Source organism: Tenrec ecaudatus, chromosome X (genome assembly GCF_050624435.1).
Source record: "Tenrec ecaudatus isolate mTenEca1 chromosome X, mTenEca1.hap1, whole genome shotgun sequence".
NCBI classification, from domain to species: Eukaryota; Metazoa; Chordata; class Mammalia; order Afrosoricida; family Tenrecidae; genus Tenrec; species Tenrec ecaudatus.
The window spans coordinates 95,345,517-95,368,939 of NC_134548.1; the positions used below are offsets into that span (position 1 = coordinate 95,345,517).

The following is a 23,423-nucleotide window of genomic DNA, read 5'->3' on the forward strand; positions in this document are numbered from 1 at the left end:
TGCAAGTCTCTCTTTCTTCAACTCACTCTTGTTAAGTCAATGTTGACTCATAGTGACTCTATAGAACACATTAGATTTCTGAGACTGTGATTGTCACTGTGGGTTCCTGAGACTGTTAACTATTGGAATAGAAAGCTCTGTCTTACTCTCATAGTGGCTGGTGGTATGGAATGCTGACCTTGAGGATCAAAACCCAAAGCATAACCACTATGTCACTGCGCTCCTCCCTCATATTGATCACTAAACCTCAGAAAAACTATCTACAGTTAACTAGTGATCAAACACCATTTCTAAATATGGTCATATGAAAGAACGTGATTTTTTTAGGTTGACTCTCCATTGGACACTAGTAATTTTATTATTCAATAATATAAATGTTGAGATGTAGGCCATTTCAATTTAATACAAAATGTGCAGTCTTATTAAAAAGAATATTACAGTCAAATCATGTGTACCAAGGCAATTAATTAAATCTGGTTAACTTAAGTGTATACTGAGAATCTATATTGTCCCTAGTAGTATTAGAGACACTTTAAATCTATCACAAGTATACAATTATGATTGTTTTGCAAATTTTAATATATTGGCTTTCACAAAGAAAACAATTTACTCACTTCCTTTCTTGATGACATGTAGTTTTCAAAAAAGGAATCTGATTTTATTTAATCTTTTAATACTTTATTCTTTTGAGATCTCAAGATTAAGCTGTATTCCACCCTTTCTTTCTAACTTTAACTTTTGACAGTCAGTTGATTTATTGTGCATATTTTTTTATCTATTACCTAGTAAACAAGCTTCTGTGTGGCTCAGGATATGAGTGAAGAGATTTCTGCCATATTTGCAACACCTGTCATCCCTTCTCAATGCATTTCACATTTGAAAACTCTCTGGGGAAAAAATACTTTTATGAGAAGTTTAGTGTTTAGTCTCTATCACCCTAACTGAGGAGATGCAAGACAATTCATCTGCTTTCTTTGAACATTTCCCTCAGAATATTATTTGCAGTTAAACTTTCTATCATCACCTGATTTTCTTCGGTTATTTATCTGAAATTGTCCTGTACTGGAGAGAGCTTCAAAATAGATGTTTTGTTTAATCCTTAATGCTATATTTCTCTTCACAACCATTTACACTAATTTGTAAACCCCAAACCAAACTCACTGCTATTGACTAAATGGTGACTCATAGTGTCTCTATAAATGGGGCAAAACTGTCCCAGTGTTTCTGAGACTATAACCCTTTACTAATTTAGAAAACCCCGTATTTCTCCTGCAAAGCAATTAGTGGTTTTGAACTGCTAACCTTGTGAATCACAGCCCATTACAGAACCGCTATGTCCCCAGGGCACCTCACTTATTTACAGAGTCTATTAAATAGGATTCTTATTGTTCATTTTAACTCAGTTCTTGTATATAATATAATAATTAATATAATATAATGTAATGTAATAGAATATAATGTAATATTATAAAGGTGAAAACTATTTGTCAAATGATAATCACAGTGCTCTTTTTTTAAAAAATAGGCTTATAAAGGAATGCACTATATAACCTAAATATACATACTGAATTGAGAACATAGTTAAAGGGAAATTATCTCAAATTTACTTCTAGTTTTTATTAGTTATCTTAAAAATAATAACAATTCTGTCAGTAACAATAAATTATATCTGGAATGTTGACTAGTTCAAATATCTACTAGTGTGTTTTATTACTATTATTGCAAAAATTGTATATTATAGCATTAAACAAAATTGTCCCTTATAGTTGCATACATTTTGATGCCATCCAAATGCTGGATGGATATTGGAGGACATATAAAAAAATGAAAGAATCATCGATGTGTTTAAATTTCAAATGTAACAGATTTTTAAAAATGAATAAAACAAACATCAAATACAACCCAATGATATTGAATTCATAATGACGCAACATAATGTTTATGAAACTAAATATTTAAAAATACAGAAAGCCTCATCTTTTTCCCACAGAGTGGATGGTGGATTTGAACCATTGATCTTGAAATCAGCAGTCCAAAGCTTCCATCACAGCGCTACCGGTAGCAACATGAGAAATCAAAAGCTTATTTAGTTGTTTTGTTTTCGTACTTTCCCTGGCTGATTCAACGAATGTATTTTTGATGAATGTTGAGAAGAAAATGAGAAATATAAAACCAAAACAAAACAACCCACCTGTCAGAGCATTGTAATACTGAGTACAAACTAAAACTATACACACTATTGGTTAAATTGTTAGTTTATACATAAACTATTTCCATCTTGCAAAATATATTTGGTTTTGATAATCTTAAATTTGGCCATCCTGCTCAATCTACCTACCTTAGTGCTTTTTATTTTTGATAGATTCAATGCATCTGGAATTGAAGGTCAAATATAACAATTTGCTGTGTCACTGATTATGTTTCCAGCACCACAGAACAAAATACTTTTGTTTGAAAAACTTTGAAAGAATTATTTTTCTTATTTAGGCAAATCAGTGAGAACTATATGTAAACAAAATGGTATTAAAAGAAATATTTCTATCCTTAAGTATAGTTGAATAAAATGATATTCTAATAGGTTCACTGCTGCTGTAATATGGAACTTAAAGTTGTTTCTGTGTGTTTATTAACTTATTCCATGTGTGTACTGAAAAACAACAAGTAAGATTAATAATACCAATTGCTCAGTTATTTAGTACCTACAATAAGCTATCAAGTACTTTAATATTTTGCAAATATTAATGAACTTAATTCTCACAGCAATCATATAAGATATGTGGGGCACAGACTAAACCATAATAGCTTGACTCTAGATTAGAGATAATTCTTTAACTTCAACATTATCAACTTTGTGGAGTAAAGGAAATGTGCAACACTTTTTCCTAGTCTTAGAACAACATGTCATCTTAAGACATTCAGAAAAATATTTAAATTCAGATTTCATAGTACATTTTAAGATCTTTCAATCATCTATCTATCTATCTATCTATCTATCTATCTATCTATCATCTATCCATTTCCTTTTAGGTGACAGTTTCCAAAAGAACTTAGGCTCCTTCTTAAGAATTTTTATTAAAAATGTTTTGTGGTACTTGCTATATTTTATACACCTTAACATTTCTATTATTTCCATTATATTTGCTCTGCTTCTACTAATCTATCTTTCTTGTCCAGTTTAAGTCTTCATCACTGATTTAGGATAAATGTTGACTGCTTGATTATTTAAGAGAACGCAGCAGTTATGGGTGATATTGCTTATTTTAAAAGTCAGTATTAAGGCGACTTCAGAGAGTAGCTTAAGTTCTAACTTAAACTGATATTTTAGGGTCATAAGCTCAAGGATTCCTCTAATCTCTCTTGGTATGGTAAATTTGGCATATTTTAGCAAATAGAATTTTGTTCTACCTTTGTCTCCTATTCTATCTAAAATGTCTATTATACCTCTAATCAGAGAGATTAGACAGTGATAGCCAGGTACCATCTAGTTCTCCTGCTCTCAATTAGATGAACCTGTATTTCATGTAGGTTATTAGTTCTGTGAGCTGTTTTTTTCTTTTATATTTTGATTTTCTTCACTCTTTTTGTTCCAAATTAATAGAGACAAATAATTGTATTTTAGATGGCTGTCCATAAACTTTCATGATCCCACATGCTGCTCACCAAAACAGGACATTAGAACATTAATCTTTATGAGCCATTTTACCAAGCTCTCTCAAGATATTACCGAACTTTTAATTCGTGAAGCAATTATGTGAGATGCTTGTATATTTTGTGAGTTTGATTACTTTAGAGAAACAAATTCACAGAAACTCATATATGTAAGAGATAGTTTTATAAAAAAGGGTAAATGCACATCAAGAAAACATCCAAATCCAGTGCTGCCCAAGCCCACAAGTCCAAAATTAACCCATATGTGCAACACCAATCCACAAAGGCTTCCTACATCTTACAAAAGACTAGCAATGATGCTGACTGCAGGAGGAAAGCCCAGTCAGTGAATGTGTAAGCATCTCAGCGCTGGCAAAGGTCTCCACATGGCTGTTCCAGCACCCAGGGCTGCATGGGGTAGATCTATGCAGCTTCTCCTTGGGCATGTCTTGCAGGAAGCGAGGCTTGCCAGCTGAAGCAGGGAGATGGCTAAGGCAGCTGCCCCCTGGTCTGACCATCACAAAACAAGAGACCCAAGAACTTGAAAGGCGAGTCACTGAGCTATTTATCCCTGCGCCCTTCAATTAACCCCACATGTGTTTAACAGCCATGTTGGCACAATAAACTAACTAATTCAATCCACCCCTTGCCAAATTGGCCCCTGTATATCATTCTTTAGCCTCACAATTGCAATTAAGTAACACCTACACCTTAATCCTATTATCCTGTGAATACATTCCCCAACCATGAAAGTATGTAAGCCAGCCACTTCATGCCTTTATCCCCCCAATTTTGGGTATCCAATTTAGATATGCTTAGGAAAACTCCATAACTGTGTCTCTATGTGCTTTATGCATAGTATAATATATTTTACAAATATATACAAGGTTATGCCTATAAATGCGCCTATGTATGCACATGCATGTACTTATATGTGCCTTCCTGTACACACATATATAAAGAGATTAAAAAAGCATGTGGAAAATTGAAACTAAAAGATAACAATTTTTAAATGAAATTTTTGAAGTGCCGTTGTCTCTACATATCTACTTATGTAACCATAGAATATTGTTGTGCCTTTATCAATATTATTACTAAATTGTATATTATAGAATTAAACAAAAGTATCCCTTATTCCTACATAAATTTTGGTGACTTCATTTACCTTGATCAAATTGTACCAATTTCACTCAAACTGGATATTGCCTTTCTCATCACCCCAAATAACAAGTGATACCATCCCATTGCCCTCCTCTCCCTGATACCCATCAAACAATCTAGCTTTCTGTATGTGTAGACTTTTCATAAAGATTAGATAATATAATTTTATCTTTTGTGAGTGGTTTATTCCACTCAGTATAATTTCCTCCTGATTAACCAATGTTATACCATTGCAAACTCATCATTATCCTCTATATGTTGCCATCTCATCATTACCCTTCATAATTGCATAGTATTCCTTTATGTAAACCACAATTTTGACATGCTTTCAGCCATTTATGCTCATTAGCTTGTTTCCTTCTTCTTCGTTTATTAATGCTACAATACAGATAGCTGTGCATATGTCTATTCGTGAGAATGCTGCTATATCGCTAGAGCAGCGATTCTCAACCTGTGCATGGAGGCCCCTTTGGGGGTCGAATGACCCAATCACAGGGGTCACCCAATTCATAACAGTGGAAAAATGACAGTTATGAAGTAGCAATGAAAATAATGTTATGGTTGGGGAGTCACTACAACATGAGGAACTGTGTGAAAGAGTCACGGCATGAGAAAGGTTGAGAACCACTGCTCTAGAGGATATATCCATGAGCAGGATTCATTTTTCAAGCTTTTTGAGGAAGTACCATGCCATCTTCCATAGTGAGTATACCATTTTGCAATCCCATCAACAGTGTATAGCGTTTCAGTTTGCTCAATACCTCACCAGCAATTGTTGCAATTTTCTATCTTTCTTTTTTATTAATGCCATATTTTTGCAAGGGCAAGGTGGTATCCCATTGTAATTTTGAGTTGCATCTATCTGGTTGCTACTGATTTAGAGCAGTGGTTCTCAACCTGTGGGTTGTGATCCCTTTGGGGGGTTCAAATGACACTTTCCCAGCGGTTGCCTAAGACCATTGGAAAACACATATTTCTGCTGGCCTTAGGAACAGAGACATAGCTCCTCTGTCTCCAGGCGGGTCCACTCACATGCAGATACACCCACAAAGGAGCACCTAGTGTGATGACATCATCGTGCCAACCCCATCACATACACCCCATACAAATACAGGTGTATGTGACGGTTTGGAACCATACTGTACTTATGCGGACCAGTCACACGTGTGTAGAGAGCAGCTACTGTGTAAAAAGTAGCTGCTGTATTGAAAGCAACTACTCAAAAAATTAAAGAAATAAAAAAAGAGAAAGCAACTACTCTGTTAAAAGCAGCTATTGTGTTGAAAGCAGCAGTATTGGAGGTAAAACGATACTTCATGAATTATAATTACTGGGTTAATGTAAAATCATGTACTGAAAAATCATCAACTACTGCTGCAAAAATATATATCTGTACCATGGGAACTTAATCTGGATGCTAATTGATCTTTGTATATTCAGCCAGGATTATGTTCAATTTGTAACAATGAAAATACATCCTGCATATCAGATATTTATTTTACAATTCATAACAGTAGCAAAATTACAGTTATGAAGTAGCAATGAAAATAATTTTATGGTTGGGGGTCACCACAACATGAGAAACTATATTAAAGGGTCGTGACATTAGGAAGGTTGAGAACCACTGATTTAGATAATCTTTTCATGTTATTTTATGCCACCTAAATGTCCTCCTTGATGAAGATTCTGTCCATTGCCCTTGCCCATTTTTCAAATTGGATGTTTGCTGTTATTGAATTTTGAAGTTTTCTATATGTTTTAGAGATAACATCCTTGGCAAACTTGTAATTGTAGATGATTTATTTTTTTACTCCAGCCTGTGTTGTTGTTAGATGATGTCATCAAAGTTCCTACTCATACCAAGCAATGAAACAAACTGATTGGTTCTGTGCCTACTTCATAATTGTTATATTTGAGTTCATTTTTTACAGCCACTAAGATCCTTGCTCTTCATTGCTTTAAAGAGGCCTTGTGCAGAATATTTGAACCATGGAATAATACATCATTTGATTTCTTGAATTCTGCTTCCATGAGCATTGAGAGTGAATCAGAAAAAAATGAAGTCCTTAACAATTTAGATCTATTTTGGATTCATAATGATGTGTATTGGTTAGGTTTCAATCATTTTTGTTTCTTTATGTGGAGATTTATTTCACACTGCTACTTGTAGTCTCTTATTTTCATCAGTATATGTTTTAAATAGTCCTTATTTTCAGCAAGCAAGGCTGTTCTACCTGGATATTGCAAGTTGTCAATAAGTCTTACTCAAGTTGTAATGCTTCATTCTTCATCATGCACTCTATGTTCTCCGATTATTTATGCAGAATACATACTAGATAAACATGGCAAAAATTGATGCACACTTTTCTAATTTAAAACCATATAATATTCCCTTTAAGGAGTTCTGGTGCTGTAGTGCTTTTGAATTGGGTTTGCTAACCATAAGGTCAACAGTTCAAAATCACAAGATGTTTTGTGGGAGAAAGAAGAGGCTTTCGACTCCTGTAAAGAGTTACAGTCTTGGAAACCCACAAGGGAAGTTCTATGCTGTCTTACAGAGTCACTATGAATCAGCATTGAGTTGATAGCACTGATGTCCTCCTTCATGTCATATTCTCTTCCGAAGCTGTTTTGAATTTTTGATGTACTGCTAGAGCCATTATTGAATTATCTTCTGTAAAATTTTATTCAAATGTAATATTCATGATATCATTTTCATATTCTTGTGAGTCGCATTTCATGGCAATTGGCACAATTCTCTTCCAATAATTGGTCAATTTTCTTGACATAGCTGAGTGTTTCCAGTGTTTCATCAGCTTGTTGAAACATTTCAATTAGTATTTTATCAATTTCAGGAGCCTTATTTTTCACTAAAGCCTCCAGTGCAGCCTGGATTTCTTCCTTTAGTAACATGAGTTCTTGATAATACACTATTCTTTGAAAGGATTAAATGATGACCAAGCATTTTTGGTATAATAATCTGTGTATTCCTTCTATCTTATTTTGAAGTTTGATTATAGAATCTAGTCTGTAGGTTTTCCTTTTACTCTTTTGATATGCATAAGTATTTAAGATTTAGGAAGTGCTAATTATAAAAATTTTCCTTTGTCATTTATCCATTTAGATTTGTATTTGATATAGCATATATACCAAAACATATGTTTTCAAATTTTGCTCTTATTTTATTTCCCATGAAGTGTATAGTTTTAGCTTTAACATGTAGGTCTTTGATATATTCCTTGTTAACCTTTGTGTACAGTGTGAGGTATGAATCCTGTTTCATTTTTATGTATACAGATATAAAATTTCGGCACCACAATTTTTTAAAGAGACAGGTTCTACACTATTAAAAGGATTTTAATCTTTTGTCAAAGATAGGCTGTCCATGAATGGATGGATTAATTTCTGGATTCCAAATCTATTCAATTGTTCTGTGTATCTGACATTGAACCAGTATCTGCCTTTTTAATTACAATTATGAGATCTCATAGTTGAGATTAGGAAATGTGATGCTCCGGCTATTCAATGTCTCTCTTATTTACATAAATGCCTGGTAGGACAGCGGGTTAAATACTGGTTTACTAACTGTAAGTTTTACAGGTTCAAAAAGGCAGTTGTTCTGTGAGTCAAAGATGAGGCTGTTTGCTCCTATAAAGATATACAGTCCTATAACAGTGATTCTCAACCTTACTAATGCTGTGACCCTTTAGTACAGTTCCTCATGTTGTGGGGACCCCAAGCCATAAAATTATTTTCCTTGCTACTTCACAACTGTAATTTTGGTACTGCCTGTGAAAGGGTTGTTCATCCACCAAAGGGGTCATGGCCCACAATTTGAGAACTTCTGGTCCTATAGGGTGGTGATGAATTGATAGGACTTACTGGCAGTTTTTATATGTTTGTCTTATTTTGTTTTGCTTTTTATCTCTTCCATATGAAGTTAATGAAAACATCCCCCCCTTTAATTAGAGAGTGTTTTTTTCATTTTGTATTGGGATTGCATTACATCTATTTACTGCTGTGGGAAATATTTCAAGTTAACAATATTATGCCTTCAGTCAATAAGCATGCTTCAAAAAAACAAATAAAAACAGTTTATTTTTCATTTTCTTCCAGTCGGTTGTATAGTTTCCTTTGCAAAAATATTTTACATGCGTAATTATTTATAATCATATCATTTTGGTTTATAGGAACTGGTACTATTTTCTTGATTTCAATTTATGTAATTATCTTTGTTAGAATGCAGCAATGCAACTGTTTGAGTCTCAATCTTGTATTCTACCACTTTGCTGAATCCTTCTATTAGCTTCCATAACTTCCTTGTGGAATTTCTATGAACTTTGTTGTATAGGATATCACCTGAAAATAGAAATAGCTTTATTTCTTCTTTCTTTATTTGGATTCCCCTTTTCTCTGTTTCTGTGGGTTTTTTTCTCTTACTGAAAATTGAAGTACAATATCAAATTAGAATAGTGATAACATGTATTTTTCATGTCTTTTAAAAATAGATTTACTGCTATACAATTCAGATAACATCAAATTCAATTGTTCAACAATTTTAAGCAAAGCTGTTAAATGAACACCACAATGAATTTTAGAACAATTTATTCTTTCTTGTAGTCATTGTTATTAGCTATATGCCAGGGTAGTCTCAGGACAAGGGTAGGCTACATTTTTCTAACAACCTTTTAATCAAACTGCACTCACAGACTTGTCTTTCCCTGGAGTACATTGTAAAGAAGATATGCCAATAATGCTGTGTTAAGAGCCTCTGAGCATACACTCAATGCATATACCTGACCGCAAAGAAAAGATTTCTTATAAAATATATAGGTAGATCAATAAAAAAGGTTAGAGAGGGTTCTGTTAGAAAATACAGCTTTACTATGCGATATATATGCAGACTCATTTCGCTACTTTCAGACTGTCCTATTTATACCTACTGACTTTTAACTCAAATACAATATCTCTACTTAGTTAAGGAATTACACAAAATTCTTAGTTCACACATAGGATGGTGTGCTTTCATCTGAATGGACTGCATTCCAATTTCCTTTTCAAGGTGCCATCACTTAGGACAAGCTTTTAAGGCTATGGGTGTAGTTTCCTCTGCATGGTGGGCACCATCTGCTGTTTTTCCTATGCCTAGATTTTGCACGCAGTTTTCAGTAATCTTTTTTTTTTTGAAAGGTTAAGTGTGGCCTAAGTCCACATTGGAGTGACTACTTAGTTACTATTCCATTGGCACATCTTTAGAGCAGGGGTAGGGAACTTTCAGATTGCAGGCTGTATAAGGTCCATGAAATGATCAATCGCATCTAAACTCACATGCCTTGTTAAAGAAAAGTCGTTGCACTCATCACATCAGGGATGAGTAAATTAAATGTTTGATCAGTATGGTCCAAGAATGATATTATAAATACCCGATTGGCAGAAAATATATCCCTACCCCTGCCTTAGAGTAAAGGCTAATGTTTATTTAAAAAGTCACTTAGTCACTGCCATTAAGTTTATTCCAACTAATAGCAACCCTATAGAACAGAGAATTTATATGCCCCTGTGGATTTCTGAGATGGTGCATTTTTACAAAGTAGAAATCCTCATCTTTCTCCCATGGAGTTGTTGTTGATTTTGAACTACTGAACTGGTGGTTAGTAACCCAAGAAGTAACCTACACATAACCATGATTCTTCTATTAACAAAATAGTTGATATTAATGTATTTTATTAGTAACATGTCACTTTCCTGGTTAAGGAATTGACAGTAACTATTACACAACATTTATTTGTTCCAATTAGAATGAAATAACTATAAGTATCATATGTCCTGTTAGCAAAATTGGTCTGATATTTAAGCTATGTCTTTAAATAATCAGTTGAAGATATCAAGGAAAAGGGATACTTTAGGGTGGGGATGCAACTGGCAGCTTTCTCATGAATAACTTTAATACCGGTTCCACCTCTCCATAGTGCTAGACTAAAAATAGAAGTCATTAACAAGGGCACATGCTCCCCTATACTATGTGCATAAAAATTTGGAGGAATCCTTTTTATTTTTTCACTGCAGGCCCAGAACCTGAAGGACTCATTGGAGGAGTCCTTTTCTATAAAACTAACAAGAGTTGAATAAAAGTTTCTTCTGAACTAATATAGGATCAGCAATATCACTAGGAATCTGTTCCATAGTGACAGATACAATCCAAATTGCACATTCTAAATCAGTGACTCCATCTAAATGGATACATGGGGTATCTTAACTCCAGGGTTCAAATCAGAACTGATTCAATATCAGTACAATTTAGCTTGGGGGCTTCAAATGTTTTTGTTTCATCAATCCCAATTATCTCTGGATTGCTGATATATCTTTCTCTCTAATAAAGTGAGGTAACTGATTCAAGGTATCTTTTCATTATAAGCGTGTATTTACAGGGAAACTCATAAATACACTAATGTGATTGGCCAGACAGGATAAAGTCCAGACATGAAATTTGGCATATGGCTTTGGATTGACAATGTTAGCATACCTCGATCTTACACATAAGTATACATATCTATAATGGCACATGTTATGCCATTTGCATTGTGTTTATATGGGGAAAAGATTGTTTATTTATTTAACCAATTATCTCTCAAGAAGTTGTTACAAATTAGCATCATTCCTAATATTAGCCAAGTCTACATTTGGATGTAAGAAAACTTGCCTGTATGCATACAGTTAAATCTCCTGTAAAAACTGCTCTCCAAAATGTAAGACTGGTTTTATATGAAATAAAGTGTTTTACTGTTAATAGTATGAAGGGTTCTAGTAATTTTATTTCAGAACCATTCTTAACTCTAATTTGAATAACATTGAGACATAAGATATGGAGTTGATCTAATAATCTGGGGAATTGCTACTGATTGACATGTATAGCTTTTGTAATTATACTGATGTTCCCTAGTAACAACAATATTTTATCGTGATATTTAAGTTGGTGTCAGGGGTAACAAAAGTATAATAAAGTATGGAAGAAGATACTAAATAAGATTTTGGAATTTGATAATAAATTCAGTGGTCAGACATGTTAGTGGCCTTGGACATTGCATGGGTGAGTCTAATGAAAGTGCTTTCAAATCGAACATCAGTGGATGGCAACAGGAGTAGATGAAAGAAAGACCTCAAAATGAAGGAATATGATATTAAAAAAAGCCAGAGCAACATGCATGAAAATTTTGCTACAATGAGCTAACTTTATTGGATTGACATATGAGATATGAGTAAAAACTGGAAAATTAGTGGAGATGATAAAGAAAATCAGATATAATAATATTTATGGGAAACATAAAGGTTTTTTATCAGTCAAGAAGACTAAATTGATAAAACAGCATTTTTAAAGCAATTAGTTATAAAGTAACAACTCTGAAAAATTTCACCCAAGGGCAGTGAAAATATTAGGGTCATGTTCAAATAAAATGGGAGATAATTGTGGAAAAAATCAAAACAGAAAAAGATAAGAATTTCTTGTTTGATAGACTGGTGAACCTCTGAGACTCTGGTCTTCAGACACCTTTCAAATCAAGCACTGAATCCGTTTCTAGGAATTCCCTTTCAGCCAAATAATAGGGCTACAAAGTGAAGAATAATACCAAAGAAGAAATTACTCCTCAGAAGGATCAATCACATGAAACCAATAGGAAAGCATTTGTCCAAAAACAAAATTTAGAAGGCAGGAAAGGACAAATGGAAATGGGGAAATCAGGATAGAAATTGGAAGAGTGCTGTAACATCAAGGGGATTACAAGTGACATCATTAAAAAGCATATAAATTATTAAATGGTGGACTAATGTACTCTGTAAACCTTCTCTCAAACCACAATACAATATTTAAGAGAAACAATGAAAGAGCCTGCACAATACAGGGTAATATGAAAGGAGGAGGAGAAAAAATGACATGTAGTAGGACTATGATAGCAAACATAAAGAAAAGTAATATACAGAAGTCCAAAGATTTATCAGTAATCATGTGATCACATTCCATGACCTTGGGGTGAGCTATCTATCACTTAGCATTCATCTGTTTCTGTCTATTGGCTAGGTGAACTTAAGTGGTTATAATGGTTATGAGTTGTTCTAGGCATGGTCAGGAGTTTAAAACCACCTCAGCTCTGTGGGAGAAGACTGGACTTTGTACTTCGATAAAGAGTTATAATCTCAGAAACCCACAGTGGTTCACTATGAGTCAGCATGGACTCAATGGCACAGAGTTCTGAGTTTAAATGGTCTGGACAGTCCACTCCAGACCACCTTTTCCTTAAGAATTTAGGTGACTCAAAGTCTCATCCCTGTATAACTTAGTGGCATCGTGATTCATTAAAGGAAGTCTTTTAGTTGATGTAATTTTTTTCAGTACACATAGTCTCCTGGTTATATTTGTAAGCTTGTATCACCAGCATTGATTGTGTCAAAGTTCATTCTGACTTATTATGTTGTTTTTCATAATTTGTCAAAATTTGACAGTATTTTTAAAGACTTTTTGGACTAAATTAGAGTTTACTTCCATTGAATCATAGGACTAAGGGTCATCTGGTGACAGTTTCATAAGCTATTAATTTGTATGATTCCAAGGGACTATTAAAAACTAGTATAAGGTGAGTATAAAGAGGTGGAAAGTTTGACTATTTCATGCTTTAATATCCCATTGGTACTTTTTATAAGGAAAGAAAACTTTGGGCGACAAGGAAAATGGAGACTCTGAAAAATAGAACAGTTCTTAAACACTGCTTTAGTGACTTTGGTAATGAAGTTGGTGTCTTTGTCACCACAACTGCTTATCTACTTCATGGAAGATCCCCTGATGATGTTTATGAAACTATGATAGATCATAGCATGGGGAAATCCTGGCCCATTTAAGTTACCATAAAACTTGTTTATCACAATCTACCCCCTGTCAACTTGGCACCTGCACATAGCTCCTTAAACCATACATACTCCAAATTGAAACTCACTGTCATGAAGCCAATGCCAACCCATAAGGACCCTATAGAACAGGGTAGAACAGCCACTCTAAGTTTCCAAGACTATAACACTTTACAGGAATAGAAAGCCCAGTCTTCCTCCTATGGAGCGGTTGGTAGTTTCAAACTGCTGACCTTAAATTTATTAGCCCAACTCATAACAACTACTCCACCAGGGCTCCTTAAACCACACCTACTCTTCAAAAAGATAAATTAATAAAGTTGCACTTTTTACTAACATGATAAAACTCTTAGGCGTGGAGCCCCCCAATGCACTAATCCCTTTACATTTTATATTTTATATGTGAACAAAACAGAGGAAACATTAACAACAATTGTAGTCCTCATTTCCGCAGCTGGTCAAGAGGCTGTTACTTAGAACTACATTCTTCTACTAACCATTCTGTATTCAATTTACCATCGGCAATACCTCCTCTGGTCATGTTTGTTTGCCTGGTGGGGTTACCCAAATATTCATTTCTGAAGAATCTGGGGCATTAATAATCATGTCAGAATGGGGTTACTGTAACTTTACATTTACATTAATGACAGGACATAGTAGCACTAAGAGATAATCCTACTAGTCTCCTGGCATCAATGTATTTTCTTCTGTACTTCCGTTATGCAATTCTAATCCAATTTCACCTTGATAATCAGGATCAATCACACCACCCAATACAATACACCCTTCTTTGTCTGTTCATCCAGAGGTACAAGGAGTCCAAAATAGCCAGGACACATGCTTAACTTCCAATTCAAAGGAATCAGTGCTGAGTCACCGGCGGGAATATTCCTCCGATTAGAACTAAACCATCAAGGCCTGAAGAGCACAGGTTTTCAGGGGCAGCATGCAAAAATTCTGTAAGTAGGTAATTAGGGGTAATAGTGAGGTCTCCTGCTCCCTTTTCCACCCCTCATTACCTGGACCTATGAATCCTGCATATTAGTGAAACATTTATAATATATTGGTCGTTGGTTTAAAGCATATACAGCTCCAAGTCTGCAAGGTGGTGCCACATCCATAACTGTAATGCTATGGACTTGTAACCTACCTAGATTAGAAATCACTTGCTTCTACAAATGTATCAGCCATTTTGACATGTAAATATATCTCTGTATATACAAGGAACCCTGATGGAGTAGTGGTTCTGCACTGGGGTGCAATCTGAAAGGTCGACAGTTCAGAACCACCAGCTAGTACAAAGAGAGAACTTTCTACTCCTGTAAACAGTTATCGTTTCAGAAACTCACAGGGGGCAGTTCTACCCTGTCCTATAGGGTGGCAATGAGTGGAAATCAACTCCAAAGCAGGGAGTGAGGTACATACATACTACATAAACTGAATTCTCTGTTAGTTTCTTGTACTGGGTGGCTTGTGGCAGAAAATTCTGAAGGACTTCTTGAGAAGGCAAAAAGTATTATAATGAGTTAGAAAATCAAAAAGGAAGAATATGCTTAGCATATCTTAATCTGAAAGACCTAAAGAAAAAAATCAGGCTGCGAATTACTATATTGAAAGATTCTATGAACAAAATATTCAACAATGCAGGAAGCACCAAAAAAATGGAATACATATGAAGTAGACTCACTGTACCAAAAGAACTAAGCATCACTGACTTTGTACTCTAGGCAATCCCGCCTTATGCATTAAAGAATTAGAACAGTGGTTCTGAACCTTCCTAATGTCACAACCCTTTAATACAGGTTATAGTGACCCCAACCAAAAAATTATTTTTGCTGCTGCTTCATAACTGTAATTTTGCTACTGTTAGGAATCGTAATGTAAATGTCTCATATGCAGGATGTATTTTCATTGTTACAAATTAAACATAATTAAAGCCGAGTGATTAATCACAAAACAGTATGTCATTGTATATTGTGAAATATTTATTCCTAATGACAAATAAATGATATTTTGTCTTGAAGCACGATGCAGCATGGGTAACAACACCCTTCACGCCGGGTACTCATATGTGGGCAGACCCACCTGGAGACAGATAGAGGAGTGGTGCCTAGGCTCCTAAGACCATTGGAAATATGTGTTTTCTGATCATTTTAGGCGACTCCTGTGAAAGGGTTGTCTGACCCCCAAGGGGGTCGTGACCCACAGCATGAGAACTGCTGAACTAGAAGAAAGATGTATGTTTTATTTTTGCTATATACTGCACCCTGACTGACTTGTCTCTTCCTTGTGACCCTTCTGTGAGGAGGTGTCCAATTGTGTACACATGGGCTTTGGTCCTCCTCTCTGCATTCACCCTCATTCATATTGAGATCACTTTTGTTCTGGGTCTTTGATGCCTTATACCAGATCTCATTGACACCTCATGATAACACAGGCTAGTGTGATTCTTCCATATGGACATTGTTGCTTCTCAGCTGGATGGTTGCTTTTTTATCTTCAAGCCATTAAGACCCCAGACTGAGAGGAATTACTGAAACCCGAAAAAAGGTCAAATATGATAGTGGGACAAGAGGAAAGTAAAAGGAAATAGAGGAAAGAACTAGGAGGCAAAGGACATTTATAGAGGTCTAAATACAGGCATGTACATATATAAATGCATTTATATATATAATAGGGAAAGTTCTTTATATATGTTTTTATATGTGAAGCATTAAGATAGCAGACATAAATTGGGTCTCCACTCAAGTACTCACCTAAGTATAAGAACACTTTGTTCTAATAACCCGGCATTTTGTGATGTTCACTTCCCCAACATGACCACTGAAAAGAAAATGGGTGTATAAGCAAATGTGGTGAAGAAAGCTGATGGTACCCAGTTATCAAAAGATATAGTGCCTGGAGTATGTGCAATTTTTGTCTCTCTTATTTCCTCTGTCAAGGAGAAACCAATAGTCACACCTAAGATGGCTTTTCGCAAGCTTTGAGACACCACTTGCTATACACTAAATTAGAATACAAAACATTGTCTTTGTAGACTATGTTATGTCAATTCAATTTTTAAGTCCAACAAGAACATGTTCCTGATCCCTACGTGACAGTGAATCATTCCTTAAAGATGTATGTTTTGACTAAGGAGGTTTTATAACTTTGCCTCTGGTAAGCTACACTGCATTCATGGATATAATTTCAACAAAGGTGAAAACACATATGTACAAATCTCCTCTGTGAAACCTGTATATAATCATAAGTCTCCTCCTATTCTCCCTCTCACATTCACTTAGCCTGCATATCTATTTATGCATCTACTCATAGAGAACCATTATTGCAGGATAGTTTATATAACAATATTTACTTCTATTGCCTTTGACTCTTGCATTCCTCAAAGTATCTTCCCTTGCTTCAATAATGTTTGCCAACATCCTTTAAAAACTAACAGTTTTATTGGGAAATAATCCACATATCATACAATTCAATAGTTTAATCATATCAAGAAACATTGTACAGTCATCACCACAATAAATTTTAGAACATTTTCTTCTTGTACTCCTTGTCATTCCCTCATTTCCTCCCATCCTCCTCTGTCATACCCCAAAGAAACCATTAATCCAGTTACTGTTTCTATAGATTCAATTGCTCTGGATTTCATATTTGTAAAAACATGCAAAAGCAAAGAAACAAAAACATTAACAAAAGCTTTAGAGAAAAATTTCAATGGAAAAGAAAGTAGAAAATATTAAAAGCTTAACAACTTTTAAATGGGTCTAAAAGAAGATCAAATGAGAAGATGTTAAATATTAACCTAACTACATCTGCCACAATCCACTTTCCAAGACACTGAATAATAATAGCAAGGCTATTCACAGCCCTGGTCTGTGTTGAGATGGGATTCACCAGAGACTTATTCCACATGTATTTCCACTTCACTTCTTTTTTTCTTTCAAACCATTTTGTTACCTTGACTTCCAACCTTCTAGTCAGAAACGTCCCATCACACTGTGGTAGCCATAAAACAAATTTTAATATTAAAATATTTTCTCATGTTTTCAATAGTTATCCCATACAATATTTGTTCTTTTGTTAGTGATTTGTTTCACTCAGCATAATTTCCAGATTATTCCATGTTATGAAGTGTTTCATAGATTTATCATTATTCTTTAATGTACTGTAGTATTCCATTGTGTATATATGCTATTTGTATCCATTTTTCCACTAATGGGCATTTAGGTTGTTTTGATCTTTCTACTGTCATGAACAAAGCTCCGATGGCCATGAGTGTGCATGTAGCTATGAATGCCATAGCTGTTCTTTCTTTAGAGTATGTACTAAGCAGGATTCCTATTATCATCTTTCTATTCCCAACTTTGTAACAAGTGTCATATCATTTATTATATTGGTTGTACCACTTTATAGTCCCACCAGTGCTTTAAGAGGATTGCAATCTGTTCATATCATAAGCAGTATATGTTGTTTTCTGTTATTTTGAATTTTTTTATTAATGCTGGAGTGAGATATCTCTTTGTTGTTTTTCTTTGCATCTCTTTAATGACTAATGATAGCTGCCTGAATTTTGCCTTTGATAAAATATCTCTCCATGTCCTCTGCACATTTTTATTGAATTACTTGTATTTTGACAATTCAATATCTTTTTGAGATTGAAGTTACTTGTTCCTTGTCTGAAATGACATTACCAAAAATGTTTTCCATTTTGTAGGTTCTCATTTACTCTCTTGGTGAGTATTTTGATGCATTTAAGTGCCCAATTTTTAGAAGTTTACAGATTGATGTCACCCCATTTTGTAATTTATGATGTCATATTCAGATTCATAGACCTTTTTCCCTACATAGTATGCAAAATCCCTATTCATGTTTATTATTAATGTTAATCATAGCACAAAATATGGTTTAGTTTCACATTTCTTAAATATAGTATTTATAAAATTACATGAATACTAACAAGAAAGTTATTTTTTAGATCTTTCTACATTGACATACATCATTAGTAACTGAGTGGAAGCCTTTTAATTTTTTTCTTCCTTTTCCTTTAATTAATGATATTCACAAAAGGTATTGATGTACATTCAAAAATGCTGATAACTACAATATTGTGTATAAAACATCAAATCAGTTGACAAATTAATGACTATAAAAACACTAGCAGCAATAAAAATAAAAGGATGTTCTTGTAGTGGTTGCAGAAGAAAGCATATGACTTGAAGTATCATTGTCATTGAGTAATAATGGCAGCTTTGACTGGGTTCACTAGGCGGTTCAAAATATAAATTAGCTTACAGATTTATTCTTGAAGGTATATCGATACATGTAAGTTGGACTTACAAATAATGCCTTCATTGTTTTAAGGAATAGCGGAGGTATTTTTATAAAAACTAATACATTTCTGCTGAAATATCACACACAAGGGTAATGGACTATCATTTTGGTGTCACTTTTCTGATGTTGTCACCTGGTATTATGTTCAGCATCTTTTTACTCCCTTGATGACAACATTGCTCCTTGCTACTGGGATGTAATTTATCCTCTTTTAGACACTGACTCAGTGGTAATCTGTTATAGGAACAAAAGAAAACAAACAAATCCATGATCACACATCGCATCCCTCAATATTTTTATTGAAATAATATATTTACAATATTTAAAGTCAAGCAATTATACACATCTTATGAAAATAGTATCCAACTTTATATCTCACCATTTCTAGTACCCAACATTATATCTCCCCATTTCTAGTGTCTGCTCACCAGAGGTAGACATTTTCCATTTTTGGAAGTATCGGTTAATCTATTTGCCTTCATTAAAAAAAGTAAATATTCATGCAAAATGTTTATATTTCTATATTATATTATAGTTTTGAATTTACAGTATAGATTCGTGATTATTTAACACTTCCACTCACTGCCGCCATACATACAAATATTTTTATTCTTCTATATTCATAATAGTTTTATTGTTACATCGAGATTTGGTTGTCAATAGTTATTATTGATTATTATAATTATGTAAATATTACCTAGGCTAAATACAAAGCTGTTTTAGTTTTTATATATGTATAAATATGGTCATTAGTTTGTCATAACAGCAAATTATCAGTTGAAACTCAATATATCTGTTTTTAGGAAATTTGTCAAACAATTTTTCACTTTAGCTTGAGAAAGGTTCAGTGAAATTTTTATTACCATTAGTTTTTATGATGGTTTTAAGATATTTCTTATTTTTCACTAAGATTCTAGAGTTTTCTGATCAAAGTGGATATTTTTGGGGAAGCATAGACGTGTGCTTCAGAGAACGGTAACATTCCTTCTACCTGGTGCCTGTGGATGCTAGGCAGCATTCTGATGGACAGATTCATCCAATTTATTAATGGAGTGTGGTCTGTATTGAACAAGACAAACCAGGGCAAGCACTTTGAGATACTTTTTACATATTGAGGCCACATTTAACTGGCAACCTTTAGTACACCTCAAACTACAAAAATTACAAACAACAGTAAAACATTCACTGCACTCATGTCAGAGGAAATTCCAGCTGCTATAGTGTATTTCCAGCAGAGGAACCTCGCAATAACTTTAGAAACATCATCAACAATGCTGGGGACTACTATTTTGAAGGAAACACCTATCCATTGCTGCAGAATATCAACCTGCTCTTCTCCATTAAAAAGACAAGAAGCAACTTCAACTGTTTGAATACCTCCATGAATCTCTGTGTAACCCAAAAATGAGTTTTTGTATTCAGTGGGTAGCTTAAAGCAAAGACACCTTTCACCTTGTATCCCCCCCCAAAAGAAAGGAAAGACTTGCAGAATATTGGAGGGACAAGAAAAGGCAACCAGACGTTCATGATTTACCAGAAAATGTCCAGCGCATTGAGGGATTATTGAAGAACTAGGGAAATCATCAAAATCTGGAGAAAACTAATTTACCACTTCAGTGAAGTCATTTTCTTGTAGGAGGCTTGCTGGTCACGGTATTTATTGATGGCTGAGTAATTAGTTCCCTCTGCTTTTGTTTACCTTGTAGTTAAAAGCATTGCACAGTAACTTAGCTTTTTATAACTTTGTAGCTAAAAGCAGTGTGAGATAATTCAGTTTTTTAAGACCTTGTCAAAAATTTTTTGAACCTTGCATGTCTTTGTGTTTATCTTAGAATATAGTGCTGTTAATATTCAAGTATTTAGAAAGTGTGCCTAGTTAAGTAACACCTGCATAGATAAGAGGTTCAGAATGTTTTTTTTAAAGCAAAATTTTTTATGTTTCTTTTGTAACCATTCCTTTGTGTAAGAAGAGTATAAAAACCAAGCTTTGAATATACTCGGTATTTCAGTCCATCCGACTGTCATCCTCCCAATCCCATACTTTGTATGTCTCTTTCTTTTCCTTTCATCCGCACGCCTCATTTCAGACGCAGCTTGATACGGGATAGCTGGTCTATTCACCTGCATTTTCTAAAGATTTTCACAATCTTATTTCTTGGTGAAAGAGATATTACTAACTGTGCATTCAACGTAATCAAGAGTATCTCATTTTAAATAACTGGAATGCAAGTTAAAATTACCCATGTACCCACTACCATGACTAAGTCACCCTGATTACTAACTATACCCTAATGGCTTCTTGGCCTTAGAAACCTGTACCAGATTTAGGATATTTCTCTATCAGCAAATACTGAAGAGATAAAAAAAATCAGTTGACTTGTTATTATTTTTTCTAGCCTACAATCTATGCTAACATTGGTGGGAATACCTGCCAGTGAACAACATTTAAATGACAACCTCCTATTTGGAAGTATAGACCAAATGCCCTTTGTATGACTCTTGAAACTACTTTCTTCTAGAGAGACAATGCCAAAAGGGATGATTCAAGTAATGGATTGATTTAAACAATATTTTTCTATTATATAATGTGGCAAAAATTACTGCAACATCTATCTTATGGCTTTATTAATCAAACAGAAAGAGGCTGCATATAATATACATATTTTCATCATTCAAGATAAGTTTTCATACCAACCTAGTTAATGGTGTTAATATTTTCAGTGGTGAATATTAGTTACAGTGCACAACATGATAAACAGGATCCATGTTGCTGAATTACAGATATAACAGTGTTGAAATGACAATTGTTTTGATTTTATTCTACTGCGTTTAAAATATGTAAATTAATTTTAAATAATGGAAAATTAAAAGTAAATTAAAACTTTCATAGATTAAAATATATTTTTAAAGTTTGACTTATTCAAATAATAATTATGGAGCTATCATGTAGTCAGGACAGTTTTAGATGTTGGAAATACAACATTGAACAAAACAGGCATTGCTCCTTCTTCCATAGTGGTCCATAATAGGAGAAAGATAATAAGTTACACGTTAATTAATTAAAAATACATTTTAAGTTTTACAAACAGCTACAAAAAATACAATATAGGATTATATGGTAGAAAGGTAGATTAGGATGCATGATTTAGTTATGGAGGTTTGGACAGGCTTCCTTGATAGTTTAGTTTTCTTTGTGTCTTAATTTATAAGAAGGCAGCATGCATGTAAATATTAAACATAAAGCTTCCAAAGCACAAAGAGCAAGCATAAAAACTTGTAAAGGGAATAACTTTGGCTTCTTAGAACTGGGAAAAAAAAGGGGGTTTAAGTATATTGAACCAAGAGTTAGGTGTTACAGAGACTGAGGTGAGATATACATTAATCACACTATATAGGCCTGATAAGCCATGGTAATGGGTGTAGTATTTCAGTTTCAGTGTAATAAGGCAATATGCACAGCGTAATAAGACATTATGTGTAGGGTAGTGGCATGATCAGGATTTTTGTTTTTAAATACTTATTATGGCTACTCTATGGAACATAGACCACATGATAGCAAGGCTGGTTTTAATAAAACAATTTTAGAGACTGTCCAGGTTAAACAGAGAAGAGACTGTCCTAGAGTTTTCTCGATAAGTATAGCAAGACATAATAAAGTTCACGATATATAATGGGTATGCTGCAGATAACACTGCTTGATAGAGTGATGGCAATAGAGAGACAAGACTTAGGAGATAGTTGGTGATGATATTTAAGTATACGGGCTGGAAGAGATCACATAAGATATAAATGTAAAGGGTGAAGGAAAAGGTCCTGGCACAATACATACTTCAGATGTTTTATATAAGAGGAAAATTAAGAAAATCTGATGGAAGAGGAGCACTTATTGAGGTAGACAGCCTTGGTGGCATGTAGTGCATGACACATTGGGCTGCTAACCGCATAAAGATGTTCAGCCTTGTAAACACTATGGAGCAGTTGTAGGGCCCTGTAGGGCTGCTATGAGTCTGAATAACCCCGGTACCAGTGGGTCTTCTTTTTATTTTTTTGTTTAAGTTGTGAGGTGAAAAGAAAATCAAGTGGAAAAGTTTCACAGACTATATGACTATAATGATTATGAAATAATAGAGAAGATTCATTTTAATTAATTTTAAGTTTGTAAAGTCATACAAACTGAGATGTTACACAAGATCATGGGAGCTATTTGATCATTGACTGACAAAATCTTGGTCTTCAGTGCCATTTTAAATGATGGGAACAAATGTCTACCGATTTAAAAACTGAACAAATGTCACATATAGTTGCAGCAGTAAAAAACATTCTAAAATTAAAACCAGGAGAAATTTTGAGGTACTGTGGACTTTGAAATAACTATAGGACACACTTAT

General features: G+C 34.2%; 1 pseudogene; it reads left to right on the forward strand.

Annotated features, from left to right (window-relative positions):
- The window catches only part of LOC142433541 (transcription factor Spi-C-like), a 73,426-nt pseudogene extending 52,755 nt beyond the window's left edge, over positions 1-20,671 (forward strand).
- Positions 20,672-23,423: the final 2,752 nt, after the last annotated feature.